At 35.9% G+C, this 11839-nt stretch overlaps 1 non-coding gene across 1 annotated transcript; it reads right to left on the reverse strand.

Moving 5' to 3' along the window:
• Nucleotides 1–3136: 3136 nt before the first annotated feature.
• On the reverse strand, nt 3137–3299 carry LOC116897529. Its single transcript, XR_004387544.1, has one exon. It is a non-coding gene; the product is annotated as a U1 spliceosomal RNA (small nuclear RNA).
• Between the last annotated feature and the right edge of the window lie 8540 nt (nt 3300–11839).

An 11839-nucleotide genomic window follows, 5' to 3' on the forward strand; every position in this document is an offset into this window, starting at 1 on the left:
AAAAGCCCTTCAACGAAAATAATTATTCTGTAAATATTCTAAACTTAAAATGTTAACCAATAGCTCTTCTCTTGAACAATCACCCTGACCTGCATTCAAATGTTTGGGGCCATAAACTAAATCCTCCTCTTGCCTCTGAACTAAAACCTCTCTCTACAAATATGTCACTAATGTTTGTGAACCTACACTCAGTCTACTCTACTGTGCCCTGTATAATTCACACATAATACTAGAATAACTCTTAAATATAGTAGACTTTTCCAGTTTATTTCTATGCATACCTTTCCCTGAAAGCTGATTTAGATGCCTTTAGTGAGGAGAGTAAGAAGCCTGACTTTTGTGTATATATCATACTGTAAGAGGAATGAATTATGCAAGTCTAGAGTTTATCTTACCCCAGTGTGCATATTCCTGATAAATAAAAGTGTAATTAAGATTTGTAGTCCTCACATTTTGTCCACCCAAGCAAATATAAAGAGCTTCAATTTTGTTCACGATAGTTACATAAGTCATGCTCTATGTAATTTGAGTATTGATTTTTTTCTACTTCTGTTCTTCCCCATACCCTCTCCCTCTGTGTATGTTTGAAGAGTGAAGATGTATACGAATGTTTGCATGTGTCTCAACACACTTATTTGTGCAGGTGCATATACCTGGATACATATGTATACATACATTTAGAGAGCCAGATTTAATGTACCAAACCATTCTTATTTCTTGAGATAGGATCATTTAAACAGATATCTAGTAGATAGGCTCTCTACACAGCTTTCAGAGGGATCTCTAGTCATTGCCTTTCCAAGATTGGAATTACATATCGTCTATCGTACCTACTACACATTTATGTGAATTCTGGTGATCCAAAGTCTGTTCTTCTTCATTAACTTTATCAACTGAATCATCTCTCTAGACTGATTTTTTAAAATATAATTATATTTATAATTAATTTATAATTTAAAATATACTTTTACTATAATTTTAAAAATTATGGTTAAATGTATTTTCTGCAGTTGAAAAACAGAACACATCTTTTGTAATGGCATCTCTGCTAATGCTGCTACCCTTGAATCATGACAGCATCCTCTCAGAACTCATCCACTCGCCTCTGTAACTGGAACACATCTACTTCTAGGAAAGCAACACAAAGGTCACCAAGCCATTGATTTTCAGTACATCTTTCAGTTAACTCAGATATTCTCAAATTTTGCTCTTTCAAGAGTTTCTAGTCTTTTAAATTATCTGTAGATTATTTTTCTTACTGAATTTCTAAAGTATTTTCTTAAAGGGAAAAATTGAATTTCTAAAAATATAGTATTTTTCTCACTTCTTAACTGGATAAGTCTGCAGCAGAAGTTTCTTTCCTTCACCCTTGATTTTTTGTTTATTACTATCCAGCAGCATTAATTAAAATTCTGATTTTTTATTCTTTGTAGGTGGTGAGTTGTCTTAATTAAGGTTTCTGCTGTGGCTTACAGCAACTTGTGGAGATCTTATATTTCCAGGTAACAGTAAATGACTTAGGGAAGTCAGGGCTGGAACTGAAGCAGGACAGGAACCTAATAGCAGGAACTGAAGAGTTAGCCGCAAGGGAACACTGCTTACTGCTTGCTTCTCCTGTCCTGCTCAATCTACTTTCATTTACAACTCAGGATCGCCTGCCCAGGCATGGCACCAATCACAATGGGCCCCCACCAATCACTAACTAAAAAAATATCTCACAGGCTTAACTCTAGCACAATCTTATAGAAGCATAGTACTTCCTCGATTGTGGCTCCCTTTGCCTCTTTGAACTGCTTCCCTACCCACTCACTCCACTGGAATTTTCTACCATTTTTTTTTGTTATGACATTTTGTTGTCTTTGAGATCAGTTTGCTAGTCTAGTTACATGCTTATCTCTGACTTCTCTCAGTCTTCTGGGACAATGCCTTCCTTGCTTCACTTCAATTATTCTGTTATCTTTACTTCCACTTCTATATTTTGTATATTTCTTTCTTTCACCTTGTCTTTTCTCAATGTTGTGTAATTTGGTCATTTCAAATCCCTTCATGTATTAACTAGGGGAGGAAAGACTGTTTCCTTTAAATTATCTCTTCTATTTGCTTTTATCAAATCTGAAGTTTTATGTTCTATTCTTTCTCAGAACTTCACCTGTGCTGGAACATTACTCATTAAAATCAATGGAAATATAAGTTGATAATTATTCCTCTGTGATGGTTATGTCCCTATAATGCTACATTCCTGGAAGAGAGATTATACTTCACATTTCTGCATATCTATGAGTCAGCCACCAACTTTAAACATCAAGCAGAGGTATCCCTACCAAGGTTGTCCAAGTAAGCTGTGCTTCCTAAATTTTAATTCTCTGTTTTACATTGATGGGCTGGTCAAATTCTGATTTGTGCTTTTCCTAGACAGTTGACTGAATTTTTTCTCATTTTATTTTTCAGGCTCTACTAGCATTTTAGATAACCATACTTAGACCTGTCAGGGACCGGGAGTCACTCATGAATCTGTTTTCATTAATCATCCTGATTATTTTCTGCATCCCAAATCAGTTCCCTTGCCACTTCCACTCTCATTCTGAAGAAACTGTATGGTTCTGCTAACAAAATACCATCTAGGTTTTTCATAGACTTCTCTGAGGATACTATTTATGATCTTTTTCCTGTCATATTTTTCTTTCAGTCCAATTTTCAAAACATCTAGAAATGTAGGCACTTTTTACATGTCCTGCTACTACCCTTCCTGTTCTATTACAATAGCTCTTTTCAGTTTTTATTATCATCTTGACATTTTTTGTGAAAAAAAAGACAGCAAAATTCAAGTTCCTAGGGTAATCAGTATTTTGAAAATACTGGTTTTTTGGGGCTGGGGATTTAGCTCAGTGGTTAGAGCGCTTACCTAGGAAGCGCAAGGCCCTGGGTTCGGTCCCCAGCTCCGAAAAAAAGAACCAAAAAAAAAAAAAAAAAAAGAAAACACTGGTTTTTTGAAAAGCAAGATTCCTTGTATTCAGCTTTAAAAAAAAAAGTGTGTGGTCTGTTACAGGCGAGGTATCTAGCTGGAGTTGAAAGCACCCAAATCTTCCTTTCTTCCTTAATTCTTCTTTCCTTTGTATCATTTCATCTTTCTTTCTTCCAGGATAAAATATGAATGTAGTCACTTGCTACCTCAAATTATGCAGTTGAGTTTCCCATATTTGGATTAAATATGGGGTTCTGTACACCCAGAATTCTATGGAGAGACTGCCCCAGGAAAAGTGTTTTGCTTGATCATCGTATTTCCCCTGCCAGGTCAGTAGCCCCAAATACATCCTAATGGGAATAAAAATCCATAGCCATTCCTCAAAGGAAGGTGGTTATCTTTCTTACTCTGGTAATAATAACTACTCACGGCTCTTGAAGGAACCCCTATCTCTCTTCCAAGGCTGTCCACCATAGTAGCACCTTTTAAGGTAGTCCAACACAGAGACACCCATATCAGCTCTCAGATGACACAGAAACATGGGATCCCAAGACCCACACTGCCCAATGGAGTTGTGAGATGAATATGAATACAGGTTTCTGTGAAAATCAACAGTACATACACATTACACATCCACATTCACCTGAAAAACAGAGATCTGGTTTGACCAGTATAAACTGTCTATTCATCCCTCTGTAAGCCAAAGACACAATAAGTTTCATTGTGGATTACTACTTGTACAGAAAAAAATCAGACTCAAATATGAAAATTTCAAGAAATAAAGAACAAGGTCCATTTGCACCCTCCCTTTGGTGATCCATCACTTTGACATCTATATTACTGAATAATCTCTTTATTGAATCCCTGACAAGTTTGTGAGAGAGTTCAATGAGAATCTAGGAGTCCTTTTCTTCTTTAACTTATTTTAATGTATTACATTTACTTTGAATCATAATTACCTTGTTTTAATGTCTCTTATTATCTAATTTCTCAACTTCTTGTGAGTTGTCTGCACTGTCATATAAACTTTAAGAATATTTTAAGCAATGTTAAATGTATCTCAAAGCACTTAACTGTTCTATAACAAAAGACAATTTGTAAAGCTTATACTGACAAGCAAAATATACTTCCTTTCACCATTTATCCAAGACTATTAAATTTAATATTAGAATATTTCATTTTGGTTTATTATTATTACATTACCTTAACATAAGTCTAAATATGCATCTGTATTGACATCTTATTCCTCCTTATGTAAATTTTATTGGGAATCCAAGTATAGATCACTTGAAATTATCTCAAAATGTTACACACTTTAAAACAGTGAGCCTTAAAATTAAATACATTGTGCTGCAGGGGGTAGGCTTAGATTTTGCAAAACCTAAATTTAATAAGGGTTCTGACGTGCTTTCACATTCCTTCTAGCCCACCACCCAACAGGGATAGTGGAAAGGGAAGGTTAATAGAGCAAAGGAAGATGTGGACCTGTTTTTTTCCGAGTAAATCCAATATGAGCTGTCAAGATATCAGCAGTTCAGCTCACAGGAATCAACAGTGGCAGCTTGATCCACTCACAAACACCATTCAGGAATCAGCAGTGGCGGGTTGATCCAGAAGAAATAGTTCTGCCAGTCGATTCAAGTCAGCAGAAGTGGCAAGAAGCTGCTGAAATGTCACCAGAAGCTTTTTTGGTGCATTTATCTCTCTGAAGTCATAACAAACTAAGACCAATAAAGAATGGTAGGGCATACCAATATCATCCAGTATCATCAGCAAGAGCAGTGTCAGCTAAGACCACAAGGAATGGCTAGGTGTACCAATACCATACAGCATTGTCGACTCTCTATTGAGCTGTATTTGTATACTTTTCAAACATCGTGTGTTCTCTCAAGTATCTGCTCTAGCAAAACATCACATGACACAACTGAATCTCCACAGAAACTAAAAATCTCTACCCCAGCAGGGAGTCTATTAATATAATTGATTCCGTTTTTGGATTATAACACATGGCAAAAGAGCATATATTTAAAGATATGTTTAAAATAATGTCATTTAATGATTCAATTAAATGTGAATATATAGAAATAAAATAATTACAGCATTCAGGAGTATAGTCTATAAATAAACTAGTCCCATAGGAGTTTAGAACTCAAGGGGATGTCTAAACTTGCCTCATCTAGTCAACATTTTTCAGATTGAAGATTATAGAACTGGAGACCTTCTTACTCTATTATGGTCTTTATGTGATAGGTACAAAGGAAGTATTTGATTCTTAAAAAATCTCTGGTGACATGAAAAAGACTTCTTATTTTTACCATTAGTGAACTCATTTGGATTTTTACCCTTACTTAGGAAATGAAAAATGCAGCAAGTGATAATTTCTAAAGACATAACTATGATGAGGTCAATTTTAAAAACAAAAGAAAAGAAAGCATGTCAAAATAGAAAACAATGGCATCCTCTTTTATATGAAACAGTACAATAGAATTAAATGCAGGACCTTTAGGAAACATTGAATTCCTCAATGTTTGCACTTATGACCAAAATCTGATTACTTTGATGAAGAAGCCTCCTGCTGTATTTATGCAGGGCTTTTAGCTTTTCAGTGGAATCTATTTACCAAACCATGAGGAACAGGTGTCACATCTACTCATATTATAGTTTAAGAAGTTGAGATTGGCACAGGTTAGCAATTTATCATCATGTCCAGATCTAGTAAATACATCAACACATCCATTCATTAAGACTTTGTATGACTTATCATGCTTCAGCTGAAGTTCTGTATTTCAAAATAACAGCAAGCAGAGCACCAAGAACGCCAGATCTTTGCAAATGTCAACTGTCTCAAAAGGTTTATGGTGAATATAATGTTAATGACATTACAGCCAAGCACTTTCTATTATTATTATTTAAGCTTCTATGGGTATGTTTCTTGGCTTATCTTTTTCTACAGTTAAAGGGGCCTTTTTGTTACATTATAGCCAAACCTTCTTGGGTTTACTTCTTTAAAGCCTGTTTCCAATCAGCAACATGGCAATCCTCCCCATTGTTTTGTGACCTACCAACTTCATTTGTGATCTACCAACTTCATCTGTCATCGGGAAACCCTCCCAGCTGAGTCCTTGTGTTGAACCTGTCTTTTTTGGAGGGCGAGGGGTTCCCTGAGTTTTGTTCTGAAGACATGGATCTCCAATTACAGCCTGAGGGGTTAAAAATATAAAAAGATAGGTCCTGTCTCTAAGGACATTTTTGAATCCTCCCATATTTCATTCATATATACAGTAAAAACTGAGGCAAGACATTAAAGAACTTACAGGATTCCCTTCAAGAAAGAATAGACATCGCTCTCTTATTTTTGGTGCACTCAAACTTGAATGAGAGAGAAACCAGCTATCCCAAGGTATCATTATGTTATCCTTCTCATTCTCCTATAAATGCATGTCTATGCCTTTAATCTTCACATTCTGAAATTCTAATCCTCAGTGTTATTGTCCTAGGGTACAGAATCTTAGGTTTTAATAGTAAGAGTGGAAATCTCGTAAATGAGAGTGTTGCTATTATGAAAAGAGGAAGAGGAGAGTATGTGATACAATGAGGCTGTTACCTAATGTAGGAAGTCTTCCAAACACTATCTGTGAGCACCTAGACTGTGGAATTCTGTAGACACTAGATCTATTACAAATAAATGTTGTTTATTTAAGCCAACCAGTCTAACATACTTCATCTTAGCAAGCTGGGCTAAGGCACCTCTCCAGGATCATAAATATTCATGTTTATATACATATTTTTCTATTGTCATATGTGTGTTATGAGCATCTATGTATGTGTGTGGTATGTGTAGGGTCATACAGTCATAAGTGGATTGTGCATGTGCAATGCAGACATCAAAAATTGATATTAGGAACCATCCTGCATGACTCTTCTACCTTATTGACTGAGACAGAGTTTCACAGTCACACCAAGAGTCCACTAATACAGATAGTCCTAGAAGCCAGCTTGTTCTGTGTCTCCCTATGTCTACATTCTAATCCTGGAATTGCTCATGGTCACCATATCCTCCTGATATTACAAGGGTCCGGGGGATCAAGCTTACATGGCAAATACATAGCAGTAGAGCCACCTCCTCACACCTGTTTACTTTTATACTCCAGAATAGTGTATTTTACAAACAGGCATCAAGCACCATGTTCAAAATAACAATGTAGGCCAAGAGCATATAGCCATCCATCCAGAACACTCTTTTTATTAACTAAACCTATATTTAAATATGAGTACAGAATGATTGCACATGCATTTGCTTAGTAAAAAGTTTACTCAGCAAGTAAGTGCTGGAAAAGAAAGAACAAATATAATAAGACGCGAAAAGAATAAAAGACTGTGCAAATAAACACAGTCTTCCCAGTAACTCGTGTGACTACCATATCTCTCTGTGGATGAGAATTGTGAGATACCCAAAGGTACTCTCAGACTATGAAAATGACTCAAGAGAATTGTTTCAATAGCACAGTATTTGTTAGTATTTGTTCAATCATTAAAAGAAAACAGTGATATATTTTGTTTTAAAATGCATTGAACCATAAAATGTCAGTTCCATGTTTTAATCTAATTTGCTATTGTTGGTGGTGGCACTTGTACTTATTTGATTTCTAGGTACTTACCAGCAGTTGTGGTTGTACTCCCACTAACGAGAGCAGTTGAAAACAGAGAAGCAACATTTAGTGCAAATCATAAACCATTTATATGCATACACACGGTATTAGAAGAAGTTAGGGGGATGTAAAATTAAGGTTGTAGTCCTCAGGCAATAATCTCAACTTACTTTTAACGGATGCTGGTAACACTACTTTAGGGAATTTTATAACAGTTTTCCATTTTGATTATTTTTGTCATTTTCTTTTCTATGATTACATTTCCTAAAAATGCTACACTAATCCATTGTAGCTCTGGCAATTGGAAAATAAAGCTACTTTCCTTTGGAAGGGAGAATGACTTGAAGAGCAGCACAATGAATGTTCTGAGTAATTATGCAGCAAACAAGGTCTGCACTGCACTAGGAATTTGTCTCAATAAAATTATATTAAATAACCACCAGATAGTAGGTTAAGTGCTAAAATAATTTTCATGTACACATGAATGTAACATAGCCAACCATATATATCTACATTAAACTAGTATTTAAAATGCATGATCTATGACTAGGCAAGAAGGTATTTAGCTGCACTTTAGAGACAGTATTAGATGAAACACCTTTACAGCTTTGCTGAGGACAGAATTAACTGATTAGATGAGATCCATTAATTTTAAATTTGGGACCAATTTAATGAGCAAGTCTCTGAATGCCATTAAGTAGAAATATTGAAGAGAAATATATCAAATGATTTTAACAAGGGAAGGCTCACAATAATCTTTCTGGGATTAGAAGAAATAGACCTTCCCCATTTCCTCTCTCTCTCTCTCACACACACACACACACACACACAGAGAGAGAGAGAGAGAGAGAGAGAGAGAGAGAGAGAGAGAGAGAGATTTTAAATTCCACACCCTTTGAGAGCATAGCCACAATTTATTATGTCTCAGGATTCCCATAAGACAGAAACACCATTAAACAAGTATATATAACTTAAAGCCAACAAAGTGATTTTAAGAAATATTTTTAAATAGAGGAATCTGAGCAACAGAAAGCCCCATAAAGCTTTACACAAAGACTGGAATGGTTGACCCTGAATGTGAATGGGGCTTTCTAATTTCAGAAGACTTAATGTGTGTTGCAAATTAATTCTTACATTTTTATTAAAAGTTATAGATCACTCAGAAGCCAGAAACACCCTCTTCCTGGTGTCAGTGCTAATTTATTTTCTTAATGATGCTTAAAAGTCCAATAACTCACCCAGCTAAATGAGCTCTACAACTTTAATAGTTTAAAAATGAGATTATGCTATTCCAGGCTGCACTAAATATCCAAAAGGAAAACCATATTACATGATCTTAATTATTTAATTTTATGACTATATTGTTACAATAAACATTCTCAGCAAATAAGACTGTTTCACTGGGGAATTTCTCCTATTTTCATTTATTTTAAGACCTGGCACAATGCATCTGCAGGTGTTTCTATGTTTAAATGAGATTTTTATTATAAATAGCAACCATTCAGAATGCTAGGTAAATAGCTCTGCCATCAAAATATGTGTAAGAGAAAACCGATTTCAAACATATTCAGTCAGTGAGGTCTAGTTCTTAAGTCTTGGAGGTGATTACAATGTGCCTTGTGTGAACGTGACATTCATAATTTACTTCTGAACTCTTCCCGCAGTTGTCTATGATGAGGCCCTGAAATCCTGGTGATGATAAAGAGCAACCGAGGAAGGCAAAGCTACCTCTGCCCTTGACTCTTTAAGCCAAGAGGCCATTTCCCACTGGATTTTCTTACTCTTTGTTATAGGATGGAAGTCAAAAAAACTTGGTTAAAGGGATCTAAAATAATAAATATTTTAGGCTCTAGACCTTTGAACCTCTGTTATTCAACTCTGCCCTCCCATGGTGAAAGTAATTCCAGGAATATCATAAATAACCTGGCATGGTTGTGAGCATGTTAATCTCCACTTAGAAAACTAATTCATAAAGATATTCACAAATATTTTCTCCTGATATTTGAAGTATCTAGTTCTATTTTTAATATGGTTTTATTTTAAATTTCAGCATCCTATCTTTATTTCAGCTTGCAGAAGTGCCTTCCATTAAGTCACCACACAACTTTTGCAAAAGGATTGAAAATTTAATTTTACTGACAGATACACTTTTTTCATATAATATATTCTGATCGTGGCTTCCCCTTCCCCAACACTTCCCAGATCTTCCTTATCTCCCATCCACCCAAATGCACACTTTTTTTCTCTCTCTCATTAGAAAATAAACAGACAACTAAACAAAGATAAAACAAAACACACAAAAATAAACCAACAACAACAACAACAACACACGAAAAAAAGAATAAGACAATAACAAACAAACAGAGCAGGGGACAAAAGAAAAAGCACAAGAAACACAGACTTTGAGACACGTAGCCTGGTGCGCACAAAAATCCCTTGAAAACACAAAATTAGGAACCATGTTATATAAGCAAAATACAAGTACTTTTTTTTTTTAAGTTTTACCAGACAAAACCCTCCAAAAGTTCAAGAGAGTTCGCGTTGTGCTGACCATCTACTCTGGGCACGGGACTTGCATATAAGTGTGGTTTGTGAGACGCCTTTGCAGAAAACAAGTTTTTCCTCTGTGAGCACTTGTCTAACTCAGATTTGAGTGTTCATCCTTCCTTAATCTCTTTCAGTCCCATTAGTGCTGCCTGTCAACTAGTAGAGCATGTTAGAACAACCAGTGTTCATGCGACCCATGGCCCCACCACATATGTAGCAGAGGATGGCCTTGTCCGGCATCAATAGGAAGAGAGGCTCTTGGTCCCGTGAGAGCTGGATGTCCCAGTGTAGGGGAATGCCAGGGCGGGGACAAGGGAAGGAGTGGGTGAGTAGTTGGTTTGGGGAACACCCTCAAAAAGCAAGGAGAAGGTGGGAAGGGATATAGGGCTTCTGGAGGGGAAACTGGGAAAGGAGATAACATTCGAAATGTAAATAAACTATCCAATAAAAGAAAAGGAGAAAAAAGGAGTTAAACATAAATCTTCGGAGTAAGCTATCAACTGTAAAAAGCTCTTCAGTTAAGGGAAATATCGTACCCATCAGCTCGTGGGGTGGAACTTAAAACACAATTAGAAAGTGGTGGGTGATCCCCATGACATTTTTGGACAGTTATACTAGAGTGTATACATTGCCAGACCAGTTGTATTTTAGCTCACAAAGTTCACACAGCTAACTAGGATAATGAATAATTTCTCCTTTGGTGATAAGCATAACATCCTCCAGCCTTACAAAAGCTATCTAGTAAGGATGTAGCTTCTCCATGTTTTATGACTTGAGTTTGTAGTATATTCATCAAAATGGGAAGGTAACCAAGAGAAATGGCAACAGTTTGTAATATTTAGGGGTCTAGAGTAACCTATTGGCCAGCAGCTATGATGGCTGTAACCTATTCATAACTAGGTACAGAAAGAACTTTCTGGATAAGGCTCTACTAGCACAAGCAATAAGACCAAAATTAGTAAATGGGACTACATGAAACTAAAATAAGTTTTTTACAGCAAATGACATCATCACTGAAGTCAAGAGGCAGTCTGTAGAATGGAACTTACTTTTCCTATCCTTTTTTCTCCCAAGCTGCACATATAGCAGGAGCTTAGAATCTAAATCAAGGAAATAACCCAATTGGTATTGGGGTATGGAACTAAGAAAGCATACAATATGTCTAAGAAATATATATTTTTGTGGAATTCAGCATCCTTAGCCATTGGGGTTATACAAATGAAAATTACTTTGAGAATTCATTTTACCACAGTCAGATGGCTTGGAAAAGAAAAGATAAATGCTGGTCTGATGGATATGGGGGATGGGAACATTTATTCACCGCTGATATGAGTGTGAAATTTGACAACCCCTATGGAAATCAGTGTGGTAGTACCTCTGACAGTATTTTTAAAACATTTTACATTTCAGAAAATCCTATATATGTAATCAGTGGTAGAGGAGTATTTTCTTTACCTTTCATTTGTGAGTAGTACTACATTGATATCTATCTTATTTCTAACCATCAAATATTGCCTACAGCTCCCACTACAATCTTAATTAGGATTCTTTTTTTTTTAAACAAAAAACTATTTTCTCTTCTTTTCCAGAATTATTTATTTTATGTATATGAGTTCACTAGCTATCTTCAGACACACCAGAAGAGGGCCTCAGATCCCATTACAGATGGTTGTGAGCCACC

This window comes from Rattus rattus, chromosome 3, assembly GCF_011064425.1.
Source record: "Rattus rattus isolate New Zealand chromosome 3, Rrattus_CSIRO_v1, whole genome shotgun sequence".
NCBI classification, from domain to species: Eukaryota; Metazoa; Chordata; class Mammalia; order Rodentia; family Muridae; genus Rattus; species Rattus rattus.